This window comes from Panthera uncia, assembly GCF_023721935.1.
Source record: "Panthera uncia isolate 11264 chromosome D3 unlocalized genomic scaffold, Puncia_PCG_1.0 HiC_scaffold_8, whole genome shotgun sequence".
Classification (NCBI taxonomy): domain Eukaryota; kingdom Metazoa; phylum Chordata; class Mammalia; order Carnivora; family Felidae; genus Panthera; species Panthera uncia.
In genome coordinates this window covers 68,110,096-68,123,844 of record NW_026057586.1, presented here as the reverse complement: position 1 = coordinate 68,123,844, position 13,749 = coordinate 68,110,096, and the positions used below count along the sequence as shown (strand labels likewise).

Here is a 13,749-nt window from a genome sequence, read left to right as displayed (position 1 = left end):
TTCTTACCACAAAGATAGCCTTGCCATTGGTTTGCATGCTGGACCTGAGTGGAAGTTCACTAGCTATGATTCTGTCTCCACTAGGCTCTACCTAGAGTTCTCTGTCTGTATTCCTTTTTGGGCTGGAGGAAAGTGGTTCGGGGGAAGTGAGAGGGTGGGTACTTGACTATCTTTGGTGGAAATTCTTCTTTTTCTCTTTAGATTGGTAATTTTGTTGGGTATGCCATGTCATTACTGAAGCTCTACTTTGGGCAAAAGCTGATTGGAAGATATTCTTTAGCCACTTCTTTACACTTGATTGTTTTAATTAGGGCTCATTAATTTTTACCTTTGGGGAGGCAGTTTTATCTCTTGGTTTTAGGGGACTATTGTCCTCAACACTGGACAACAAATAGAATGACAGAACTTTAGAAATGAACTATGTCTGGGCATCCAGTACATACTGGGAGTTGGGGAGTAGTTTGAGTTACATATATTTTGACTGAACAGTTAGTATTTATTTGATCTTAGTTAATAGATTTATCTTTACCTGGCTGTCAAAGAATGCTGGAAGATTTCTGCTTTTATTTTTTTACTTCCATATTACAGAAACTGTAGTTCTTGTCCCAATCTTTTCTACTAACTAGTCCTTAGAGAATTGGACCTTTATACTTTTATAGTCGGTCTCTTTAAATTTGGTCAGTTTGGTGTAGAGGAAAGCTTTAGAGTCAGAAACACTTGGTTTGAAAACCTAGCTCTACCACTTACTAACTGCAGCCCTGGGCAAGGTATCGTTTCGGAACCCAAGTTCCTCAGCTACAAAATGGGTTGTAGTGAGTATTATCTACTTGTTGCAGAGCAGTGAGTTGTACTGAATATTATTGATGACATATGAAAACTATTGTTATCCTGGAGAATGGCATGTATTTTACATTTTAATCATTGATTTTTCAGAGCCACTGTTGTCTTACATTTCTAAATAGATTTTGGTTTTGAAATGCTTAAATAATTCTTAAGAAGCATCACGATGTCTAGTAGACATGATCATGCTTCAGAAAATTCATAGCATTGTCATATTTGCTTACTATTTACGTAAAAACGTGGATAAAATAATCTCTTTTCCAAGTCACATGAATTCACTGAAAATTTTCTTATAAATAGAAATATGTTACCATCCATTTTTATAAAAAATATATAATAAGTTTGTTATATAATACCTGACTTGGGGCGCCTGAGTGGCTCAGTTGGTTAAGCATCCGACTCGATTTCGGCTCAGGTCATGATCTCACAGTTTGTGAGATTGAGCCCGATATCGGGTTCTGTGCCGACAGCGCCGAGCCTGCTTGGGATTTTCTCTCTCCCTCTACCCTGGTCTCTCTCTCTCTCCCTCTCTCTCTCAAAATAAATAAATAAACATTAAAAAAAAAAAAAAAACCCAGACATATTTTGTAATTTGCAAGATTTGATGCCCCACTGCATGTACACATGGATAGTGACTAACCTGTGTCCCAGCCTCCTGTGAAGAGGGCTCAGTGAAGAGGTGCTGAGGCCCTTCAACAAAGAGTGCTCTCCTCTAAACTCTATTGCATTGCTCAAAGCTTAGGTTTCTTGACATTTGCCTTAAAACCCTGAACAGTTTGTGCTAAGGGCTCTGCTATTTACTAAACTATCTTAGTAACCAGCATGCTATGAAGCAAGACCCCACCTGAAATCTTTCAGCAATATCTTTTGACTTTACTTTTCCTGCACTTACATGTGTAGCTGATTATTACAGAACAATGGAAAACAAAAATTTTATGTGAGTACTGTTGCTTTTTCCTCCAATTTTTTTACTGGCTTCAGAATAATTAAGGGCCTTTAATACCTCTTTGAAAATAATTACCAAGGTTTCTAAGTATCTTGAAAGATCATATAATCCATTATACAATCATTTAAAAATCTTTTAAGTGGATGTTTAAATTAGAAAATCAGAATGTTATTGAAAGCTTTTCTCTGATAGAAAAGCTGCTTTGATTTTCATTTCATCATCATTAATTAAAAATTTCAGTTACACGGATTATGATTTACAACTCGCCTAGTAATTTTCATCTGTCTTCGTAATAAAAATTCACTCTGTAATCTCTTGCATAAAAAGACAGTAAACAGCACCTGCTAGAGCACTGTAGCACCAAGAGCCATCGAGTCTGCATTCGCTTCACTATGCAAAACAACAGTGAAAGAGTTAATAAAAGCTGAATACATTACAAGATTACAAAGGTTTTTATTTATTAGGGGACAGGGAAGGTATGGAGTATATGGGATGAAACATTAATAACCTCTTCATTCTGCCGGACTGACCTGTTGCTTTGGAACTACTCTTTTAGCCCCACAGGGACTGTGAAACTGTGTTTTGGTGGTCTATAGGAGAGGTTCGACTTGGCAAACGTAGTGGTGAATGATGTCATTGAATGCATACCATATGTATTGAGAGTCAGTGAATGCTATTCTCACTGCCGTGCACAGGCATATGTAAGTGTTGGAATGGAAAAATCATTTTTATGAAAATACAGAGAAGTAAAACAAGAATGTTCTGTCCTGAGCCTGATCAAATCACCAGTAGCTGCCAAGTACGAATACTCCATGTAAGGTTTTCTCTTCTTAATTCTCCAGCTTCCGGCCTTTTGTTGGCTCTCAAAGTAGTCCATTCTGAAGGCCTTATTCAGCATGTTCTTTCTATTGATATGATATGAACACCAAATGAAAGTTCCATTTTCTCCATTAAAGTAGAGCTGGGAGAGTATTTTAGTGTGCGTGGTCTACAGCAGATGGAAATGATTAATTGATTCAGCTAACTTGCCAAATTGTTCTCCTTTTCCCAGTAGAGCTGGGTTATCTGAGAGATTCGTGGTGCTAATCATTGTTCCACTCATTAATATATCAGAAAGGATATAATTGTTGTGTTTTAATTATTCTCATTACTATTATTTAAGACGTTATGCACTAATGGTACATAATGGATATGTCAAATAAATAAAGCAATTGATTCCTGTTAGGAATTTATAGCCCATAAGATCGAAGAATACGTGGAAATGCAAAAATGTGAATACCCAGTTATTTCATTCTTAATTTTTTATTAGCGAGTCACGGTGTCCTTAGTAAAAGTCCAATGTGATTTTCCTTAAGCCTGAATATACGTGATCTTAAAATCTTCAACTCTTGTTTTATACCTAAAGACCATTTCATGTAACAAACGGTGTGATTTTAATTTTATGAAAACAAAAGCCATATTTGCACATTTGGGCATTAGATCTTATAGTAAATACAGAAAACATAAAAAAGTATATAATAGAATTTTAATAAAATAATAAAATATGTAACAAAACTTTAACATTTTGATCTATTTCCTTCTAGATTTCTTTTTGTATATGTACACATGCTTGTATACATGAACACATATGTGCGTGTATATACACATAAGTGTATATTTTAATTTTTATAAAATTCAGAAACCCTTTGAAATTAATATTTTCTTGACTATTTTTGCTTAATAGTATATCATGAGATTTTCTCATGCCATTAAAATGTTTTTAGAAATCTTGTTTTTAGAAAGAAATCAGTTTCTGTTTTAAAAAGGAAATGCTGCCTTTTGGACTAGAGTCAATGCGCCCTTCCATTTCAGCTCCCAAAATTTGAACCAAGGGAGCAGTGGGTGGGATTAAATAGTGAGGTGGCTGAAGCTATTACTTTACACATTAACTCTCACACTGAATCTTTTCATTTTGTATCAGGGCATGACTACTATAGATAAAATACAGAAGCTAATATCTTCCTGACTTTGCATCAGAAATTCAAAGTATGGACTGGTTAATAATCACCACTTAGTGTGTAGTTCAAAGCATGAGTACTAAAGAAAAAAATTCCAGGTGAAAATATTGAAAAAAGCAGCATAGTATGCAAAATTTATATGGAAAATTACTCTTTTTCAGGTAAAAAGTTCTATTATGGAAAATTTCAAACATATGCAGATATAGGGAGCAAAGTATAATGAATCTGTATAAAAATTTAAAAATTATCAGCTAATAGACAATCTTATTTCACCTTTATTTTTTTTTTTTAATTTTTTTTTTAACGTTTATTTTATTTTTGAGACAGAGAGAGACAGAGCATGAATAGGGGAGGGGCAGAGAGAGAGGGAGACACAGAATCGGAAGCAGGCTCCAGGCTCTGAGCCATCAGCCCAGAGCCCGACGCGGGGCTCGAACTCACGGACCGCGAGATCGTGACCTGAGCTGAAGTCAGACGCTTAACCGACTGAGCCACCCAGGCGCCCCTCTTATTTCAGCTTTATATCACTCTAGCCTTCTCACTGGATTTTCTTTTTCTTTTTTTAAAAATGTATTTATTTTGAGAGAGAGGGAGAGAGAGAGAGCACGCACGCAAGCAAGCGTGAGAGCACACACACACACAATCAGGGGGAGGCAGAGAGAGAGGGAGAGAATCCCAAACAGGTTCTGTGCTCTGAGCACACAGCCCCACGTGGGCTTGATCTCATGAACTGTGAGATCATGACCTGAGCCGAAATCAAGAGTTGGAGGCTTAACTGACTGAGACACCCAGGCACACCCCCATATGTGTGTAATGTCTGTCTGTATGCTAGGAAAGCATTTTTTGTTAAGAGCATGTCTCCCTTCAGAGTTGGGAGTGGACAACCCTAGAGGGTGACTGTTATAAAGTATGAGTCAGGTGTCAGAAACAATGTTATGATGGAGAGAAACTTTAAAATCCATTAACAAATATTCACTGAATGCTTACTATACTGAAACACTGCTCTAGGTGCTGAGAGTACAGATTTTTTTTTTTTTTTTTTTAAAGTAAGCTCTATATCCAGTGTGGGGTTTGAACTCATGACCCTGAGATCAAGAGTTGCATACTCTACCAACTGAGTCAGCCAGGCACTCCTGAAGATACAGATTTAAAAGATATCGACTATGACATCAAAGAACTCACTTTCTAGGAGAAGATACAGATAAACACCACATAATTATAATATAATGTAGCAAGTATTAAATTTATACACACACATACACGTGTGTGTGTGTGTGTATAGGTATGTATAGTATCCTATATATGTGTGTGTGAGAGACGCATGTGCATACATATATATACATGTATACGTACATACAGGCATATATACACATTCATATATGTATAGGATACTATAGGAATATCTAGAAGTATATAACCAAAGATATAAAATTACATATGATTAATGATTACCCTTTGTGCATCTAGCTTTTAGTTGTTTACGTACAATTTTTTAAATCCTTTCATGAAGACAGTTACCAGAAAAAAGATACCAAAAGGGGTTAATGAACAGTTGGTTTTTATTTACTGCACAGGTGACAGGGAAAATGGTTTTTTTCCTTTGCCATATTCATGATGAGATTACTGTAGAACACAGGAAAAGAAATGTATATTGTTTTAATGCCAGGTTTATATTAAAGATCAAAATCCATAAATGTAACAAATAAAACAAATTATTGATTTACATGAATCTATTGACTCAAGTATAGTTGTGAGTGAATTGGAGAAGCTCATCTTTCCACTATTGATCCACACTTTAACTGGTGTATTTGCTCATAAGGCTGGCTCCACAGAAAATTCTTCTTTCTGAAGCATGGATTACAGTGGGCCTGCCAGGCTTTCATGTGAGATGGACAGTTATTATGAAACTGGCAATTGTTACACAGTGCTTGGACTCTGTCACAAGCTGCTACTGACTGGAACTGATGACTGCTTATTAATTTTTGTCAGATAGTTCCATTTTGTATTAGCATCTTGATAATCTATGAGATGTTTTAAAAGACTTTAGCTAATACTATTAAGATATAGCCAAAGACAACATTAGCTATAGTGCAGTATGAAGTATCATTGTTGAGAATAATAATAGATTAACATTCTGACACAACATTTTAAGGTTTGGTTTTCCATAAATCCCAACAATTCAGGAAGATAGCCTTTCGTTATCATCACTTCATAGATATGGAAACTGAAGCCCAGTGATATTAAGTGGCCTTTTCAAATTTACTTAGTAATTTGTAAAGCTAGGGTTCAAACTCATTTATTTATCAACAGATACTCATTTTGAGTCTGCTTGTAAAAGGCACTGGGAATAAAGTTGTGAAAACTCGTGGCACTTACATCCTAAGGGAGAGCCAGATATTAAAGCAATCAATCATGGAATTAATTATTTAATTGCAATTGTGATTAATGGTGTGAAGGAGTACAATGCAAAATGAGAGTGTACAATGCAAAATGAGAGCATACAACCAGGAAGACCTGACCTACTCTGGAATTCCCTGGGGAAATACTTCATCTGAATTCTGAAGAAAGGGGAGAAGGTGGGGGGAGTGTTCCAGGTAGAGGGAGCAGCATGGACGGGAGAGGAAGAATGTTGTTATATTTAGAAACTGAAATTAGGCAAGTGTGTTTGGAGCACAAAGAATGAGAGAAAAGATATCTAAAGAGGTAGCTGGGATTAGGGTCCAAATCTAATGCTTTTTAGCAAAAACTTCAACACAGCTTTGTGTCTACTATCCATGAGGCAATGTGTGATGCAGTATGAAGGAATACAAACTTCTGGTCTAAATACAAACTTCTGGTCTAAATTTAAAAATGCAAAAAAAAAAAAAAAAAAAAAAAAAGCTGCCAGAAGCCAGCCCTGGACTTTTATGGGTACATTTATGGTGTTATCATAGGGTATTATATGGTCAATTTTTATTAATAACATATATAACCCAAACTAGGATACATTTGCTTTTATGCTTACTTTAAAGGATTACTCCCTTTCCTCTGGCTTTTGAAGAATTGAGGATGATCTGTGTTATCCACAACTTCTGCCACGGCAGCCTTAGTGACACAATCTTGTAGGGTGCTCTTTAGAAGGAACTCTGGGTGCTGCCTTTACATTTTCCTTTGTAATTTCTTTAGAAAGGAGCCTGCATTGATTCTCATTGTGGTGCCAGTAAGTAAGTGATACTTAGGGATACTGAAATCAGTTGACAAACATTTTCCGGGCTGCACCTCTCTCAGGTGCAGGAATAATGGGGGTTAGGCTACAGTTGACAGATGCTGGTGCTACATTGCAGAAACAGCAGCTCTTCTCTGACTGATTGTTACAGACCATCGCCAAAAATAGTAATTCTGTTCTGTTACATTTGGGAAATATGTATGAGAGTACTATATTAACTATGTAAGCCTTAAAAAGATTTGGTGAAAAAACATAATGCTTTTATAGATACTAAAGAAAGCTTTTAGTAACAATCAGTCCTTTAACTTAAAACATCAGAACATACTATGAATTTCAAAACTTAATGGCATTTAAAAAATTCATTGCGTGAAAAGAGAATAGATATAAAAAAGTGAACAGGTAAGTGATGATTTTAAAAAAGGATATTTTTTAACATTGCATAGATTATGTAAAAAAGCCAAAAGATAGCATATTGAAAACTGTTAACTCGTCTTACCTATTTGCATTATCATGAAAATAAGTTTTGAAATTTACTTGGGAAAGAACTCAGTAAGATTCTAATTCTTGATTGATTGCTTGCTTGATTGATTGGTTGTAGGCTCCATACCCAGCATGGACCCCAAAAGGGGGCTTGAACTTATGACCCTGAGATCAAGACCTGAGCTGATATCAAAAAGTTGGACGCTTAACTGAGTGAGCCACCCAGGCACCCCTGTAATTCATTAAAAAAAAAAAAAATCTGGATCAATAGATAGATTTATTAAAAATAGTCAAAAGATTTATTCAGACTTATATAAAAGTTGTTCTTGAAGGAGATCTTGTTAAGTAGAATAGGAGGGGTTCTTGGCTGGCTTAGTCAGGCCAGAGCATGTGACTCTTGACTTCAGGGTCATGAGTTTGAGCCCCATGTTGGGTGTGGAACCTACTTAAAAAAAAAAGTAGAATAGGAATAAATATCATATATTTCAAACTGACTTTATCAGATCTGTAGTATAGCTGTTCTGAGATTCAAAATGTGAAGTGTTGGGGCACCTGGGTGGCTCAGTCAGTTAAGCATCCAACTTTGGTTCAGGTCATGATCTCACGGTTCATAGGTTCAAGCTCCACGTTGGGCTCTGTGCTGACAGCTCAGATTCTGTGTCTCCCTGTCTCTCTGCCCCTCCTCCACTTGCTCTCTGTCTCTCTCTTTCTTTAAAACATAAATAAACATTTATTTATTTATATATGAAGTGTCTATATAGGAATGTACAACATAAGGTATATGTGTTTTGAAGTAATGTTCTAATCATATTTATTTTGTATCCCTTATTACATCAAATAGAGCATCCTGCAATTAAAAAAAATTTCATGTTCTCCTCTCTATTCCCACTGCCGTGGTTGTAGTTATGACCCACATTAACTTAAAACTCCATTTTGTTTATATATAATATAGACAGAGAAAAGTGCAAAATCATGAATGTACAAGAGTGAACATACCCATATAACCACCACTCAAATTGAAGAAATGGAATATTACCAATGTTATAGAAGCATTTATTTTGCCCCCCTCCCAATCATTACTTCGTCACCCAACTCTGAAGATAACTACTGTTCTGATATCTTACATGATAGATTTAGACCTTTCTTTATTATTATTTTTATTTTTAAAAGATTTTTGATTTATTTATTTTTTTAAGTAATCTCTCTGCCCAGTGTGGGGTTGGAACTCACAACCCAAGATCAAAAGTCACATAGTCCACAGTCCATAGAGCCAGCCAGGCACCTGACCCTCCTTTAAATGGAATCCAGCAATACATGTTCTTTGGTGGCTTCTGTGTGTTTGCCTCCTTCAGCTTCACAGAATGTTTATGAGGTTAACTTATACTACATAGGTCAGTTTGTTACATATGAACAAACTGTAGTCACTTTTAATGCTGTATATACAAAAGTGTACTTTTCCATTCTATTGTTGTTGGATATTTGGATTGTTTCTAGGTTTCAGTTATTATGAATAATGATGCTGTGATCATTTTTGGGTATATCTTTGAATGCATATGTGTACGCATTTCCACTGGCTGTACCTGGGAATGTAATTAGTGGGCATAGGGTAAGTGTGTGTTCAACTTCATAGGTAATGCCACACAGTTGTGTGAATTTGAACTCCCACAAGCAGTTTATGAGACTTCAAGATTTTCCACATCCTTGCTGACATTTGTTATTTTCAGTCTATTTAATTTTAGTCATTCTTGTGATTGTGTAGTGATATCTCATTATGGCTTTCATTTATGTTTCTTTCATGATTAGTGAAGTCGAACATGTTTTGTTTACTGGCCATTTGGGTGTCCTAATTTGTGAAGTGCCTATTGAAGTCTCCTGTTGATTTTTTTTTTTTTTTTTTTTTTGTCTTTTTCGTACTGATTTGTGGTAAAAGCTCTTTATATAATCTGGATACAAACTCTTGGTTAAGATATGCATTGCACATATTTTCTTCTACTCTGATTTGCCATTCTATTTTTCTAATGATAGCTTTTGATAAACAAAAGTTCTTAATTTTGATGTAGTCTGATGTACCATTCTTTTTCCTTATGACAGTGTTTTTATATCTTTGTTTACCTTCATCAGGGTCATGAAGATGTACTCTTATGTTATATTCTAGAAGCTTTATTATTTTACATTTAGATTTATAATTCACCTGAGTTGAATTTATGTAAATGGTTAGAGGTGGGGATAAAGTTTTATGTTCTTCCCAGGGTGGATAGTATGCACATTTAAACAATATGAAGTTTTTCAATCCATGAATGTGGGATGGCTTTAATATATATTTGTATCATCTTCAATTTCTTTCAGCAATATTTTAGTTTTCATTGTGTAAGTCTTTTGCCTCCTTATTTAAATTACTCCTAAATATATATTTTCTGATGCTAAAGGGGATGTATATGGGATTCTTTTTTTTTTAAATGCTTATTTATTTTGAGAGAGAGAGAGCATGTGTGAGTGTGGATGGGGGAAGGTAGAGAGGAAGAGAGAGAATCCCAAATAGGCTCTGTGCTGTCAGTGCAGAGCCCAATGTGCAGCTCAACCCCATGAACCATGAGATCACAACCCTGAGTGGAAACCAAGAGCCGGATGGATGCTCAATTGACTGAGCCACCCAGGTGCCCCTCTTTTTCTTTCTTTCTTTTTTTTTTTACTTGGATTGTTCATTGTTAGTGTATAGAAACACATTGATTTTTGTGTGTTGATTTTGTATCCTGCAACTTTGCCGAATTCATTTATTCTAACATTTTTTTTTGTAGGAGGAATCTGTAGGGTTTTCTATATTTAAGAAATATCATGTTATTGTAATTTTACATCTTCCTTCCCAATTTGAATCCATTTTATTCCTTTTTCTTGCCTTATTGCTCTGGCAAGGACTTCAAGGACCATGTTGAGTAGAGGTGGCAAGAGTGGGGAACTTTGCCTTGTTCCTGATCTTAGCAGGAAAGCTTTCAATTTTTATCATTGAGTGTGATGTTAATTGTGGGCTTTTCAGATATAGCTTTTATATTGTTGAGGTAGTTTCCTTCTACTCCTAGTTTGTTGAGTGTTTTTTATCATGAAAGGGTGTTGAATTTTGTCAAATGTTTTTTCTTTAAAAAATTTTTAAAATGTTTATTTATTTTTGAGAGAGAGAGGGAGAGACAGAACGTGAGCTGGGGAGGGGCAGAGAGAGAGAGGGAGACATAGAATTGGAGCTGGCTCCAGGCTCTGAGCTGTCAGCACAGAGCCGATGCGGGCACAAACCCATGAACTGCGAGATCATGACCTGAGCCAAATTCAGATGCTTAACTGACTGAGCCACCCAGGTGCCCCTATTGGGAAGTTTTTATTGCCAGTTCAATCTCCTTACTAGTTATAGTTTTGTTCATACTTTTTCTTTGTAATTCAGTCTTAATACGTTGTATGTTTCTAGGAATTTATTCATTCTTTTAGGTTATCCAATTTGTTAGCATATAACTATTCATAGTAGTTTATTATAATCCTTTTATTCTGCAGCATCCATTGTAATGTCTTCTCTTTCATTTCTGGTTGTAGTTATTTGAATCTTCTCTCTTTTTTTTCTTATCTAAGAAAAAAGGGTTTGTCAATTTTGTTGATCTTTTGACTCATTGAATTGACTCATTGACTCATTGAATTTTGCTATTATTTTTATCTATTTCATTTCTTTTCCCTTTAATCTTTACATCTTTTTTATTTCCTTCTGCGAACATTGGGTTTAGTTTGTCCTTTTTTTTTTCCCCTCTAATTCCTTGAGCTGTAAAGTTAGGTTATTTATTTGAGAACTTTCTTACTTTTATTTTTAAAAAATATTTATTTGTTTATTTATTTATTTAGAGAGAGAACATGGGGGAGGGCCAGAAGGAGAGGGAGAGAGAGAATACCAAGCAAGCTCCATGATATCAGTGCACAGTCTCATGTGGGCATGATCTCACTAACCATGAGATTGTGACCTGAGCTGAAATCAAGAGTTGGATGCTCTACTGACTGAGTCACCCAGGTGCTGAAGAGACTTTACTTATTTTTAAATTTAAATATTTATGGCAGTAAACCTCCCTCTTAGTACTACTTTCGCTACATCCCATAAGTTTTGGTAGGTTGTATTTTCACTTTTATTTTTCTAATTTGGGCACCTGGGTGGCTCAGTCATTAAGCATCTGACTTTGGCTCAGGTCATGATCTCATGATTTGTGAGTTGGAGTCCACATTGGATGAGCTTGAGCACTGCCTTGGGTGAAGACGATTCCCGCTTTAGTTAGCTTGAACCCCTCCTGGGATTCTCTGTCTCTCTCTCTGCCTCTTGCTCACTTGTGCTCCCGAAAAGATATTTTCTAATTTCCCTGATGATTTCTCCTTTGACCTCTTGCTATTGTTTTTAATTTTAGCCATTCTTTTGGATGTCTAATGGTGTTTTATTGTGGTTTTAAATTTCCATTTCTTTGATGAATTATGCATCTTTTTCTGTGCTTATTGGTTATTAGTATATCTACTCTTATTATTTTTTTTAATGTTTATTCTCTTTTGAGAGAGAGAGAGAGAGAGAGAGAGAGAGAGAGAGAGAGAGAGATACAGAGAACAAGTGGGAGAGGGGCAGAGAGAGGAGGAGATAACAGAATCCAAAGCAGGCACCAGACTCTGAGCTGTCAGCACAGAGCCTTATGCAGGGCTCAAACCCATGAACTGTGAGATCATGATCTGAGCTGAAGTTGGATGCTTAACCAACTAAGCCACCCAGGTGCCCTGGTATATCTACTCTTGTAAAGTATCTGTTCAAATTTCTTGGCCAACTTTTAATTGGGTTGTTTTCTTCTTGTTATTGAGTTAAATATATATTCTGGATCAAATCCTTCTTCAGTCATATGCATTGAGAATATTTTCTCCTAGTCTAGTTTGCATTTTGATTTTCTTAATGGCATCTTTCAAAGATCAGAAGTTTAAAATTTTGGTGAAGTCAAATTTATCACATATTTCTTTTAATGATTTCATGCTTTTTGTGTCATGTCTAGGAAATCTTTGTGTACTTAAAGATGGTGAATATCTTCTAGAGTTTTATAGTTTTAGCTCTTACATCTGGTCTGTGGTCAACTTTGAGTTAATTTTTGTGTATGGTGTGAGTTAAGGTTTTGAGATGTACTTTTTTTTCTATATAGATACCAAGTTGTTAAAGTACCATTAACTGAAAAACCATCTTTTTCACAATTGACTTAACTTGCTAATTTTGTTGAAAATGGGTTGGCTTTATATACACTTGAGTCTGTTTCAGAATTCTTTATTCTGTTCCTTTGATTTATACATGTATCATGACAATATCATCACACTGTCTTGATTACGGTCTCTTTACAGTTAGTTTGGAAGTGAGGTAGTGAGTCCTCCAATGTTGTTCTTTTTAAAAACTATTTGGCTATTCTAGGTCCTTTGCATTTCTACATAAATTTTTGAATCAGCCTATCAGGTTCTACCAAAACTAGCTAGCATTTTGATTATATTACATTGACTCTATAGATAAATTTGGTAAGGACTGACATCTTAATAGTGAATCTTCCAATCCATGAACATGATACAGGTCTTCCTTAATTTTTCATCAGCATGGCATTCCAGACCCTTCATGACCTGACTGCTACTAAAATTTTCAGCCCCAATTCTTGCACTCCTTGTCTCTAATTTGTTTTTCCATGTACTCTGAACTATTCACAGTTTCCTTCACATACTATATCATTTCCTGCTTTGAGATTCAGGTAATTTCCTCACCTGAAACATCTTACATATCTACATTTTCATATGATTAACAACAGGCCCAGAGTCAGAGAGCCTGGGTTTGAATCCATCTGAAGATTTTAATATAGTTCCTATCTCATGTTAGTTGCTCAATAAATGTTAGCTTTTATGATGCTTATATTTCATGTATTCACTAGACTGTGAACTCCTTGAGAAAAATGGTCATTTTTATTTCTTTATTGGTACATCTAGTGCCTAATATGCTTGGCATGTAGTATTCTGTAAGTTTTTATTTTTTACCAGTTTTTGCAGAAGTCTAGAAATAGACACCGAGAAATATTTTCTGAAATGTGCAAATTTCACACCAGGAAGAAATATTCCTCTGGCCTCTGAAATTTTATCAGATAAGATACCTTGGTTTTCAGTATGGTACTGGCAGAAAAACAGACACATAGATCAACGGAACAGAATAGAGAGCCCAGAAATAAATCTATGCTTATATGGTCAATTAATCTATGACAGAGGAGGCA

The 13,749-nt window shown here is 35.5% G+C and overlaps 1 protein-coding gene across 1 annotated transcript in view; it reads left to right on the top strand.

Annotated features, from left to right (window-relative positions):
- Window positions 1-13,749, top strand: part of TTC28 (tetratricopeptide repeat domain 28) — a 622,119-nt gene that overhangs the window by 132,740 nt on the left and 475,630 nt on the right. The gene's annotated exons all lie outside the window — the stretch shown is intronic.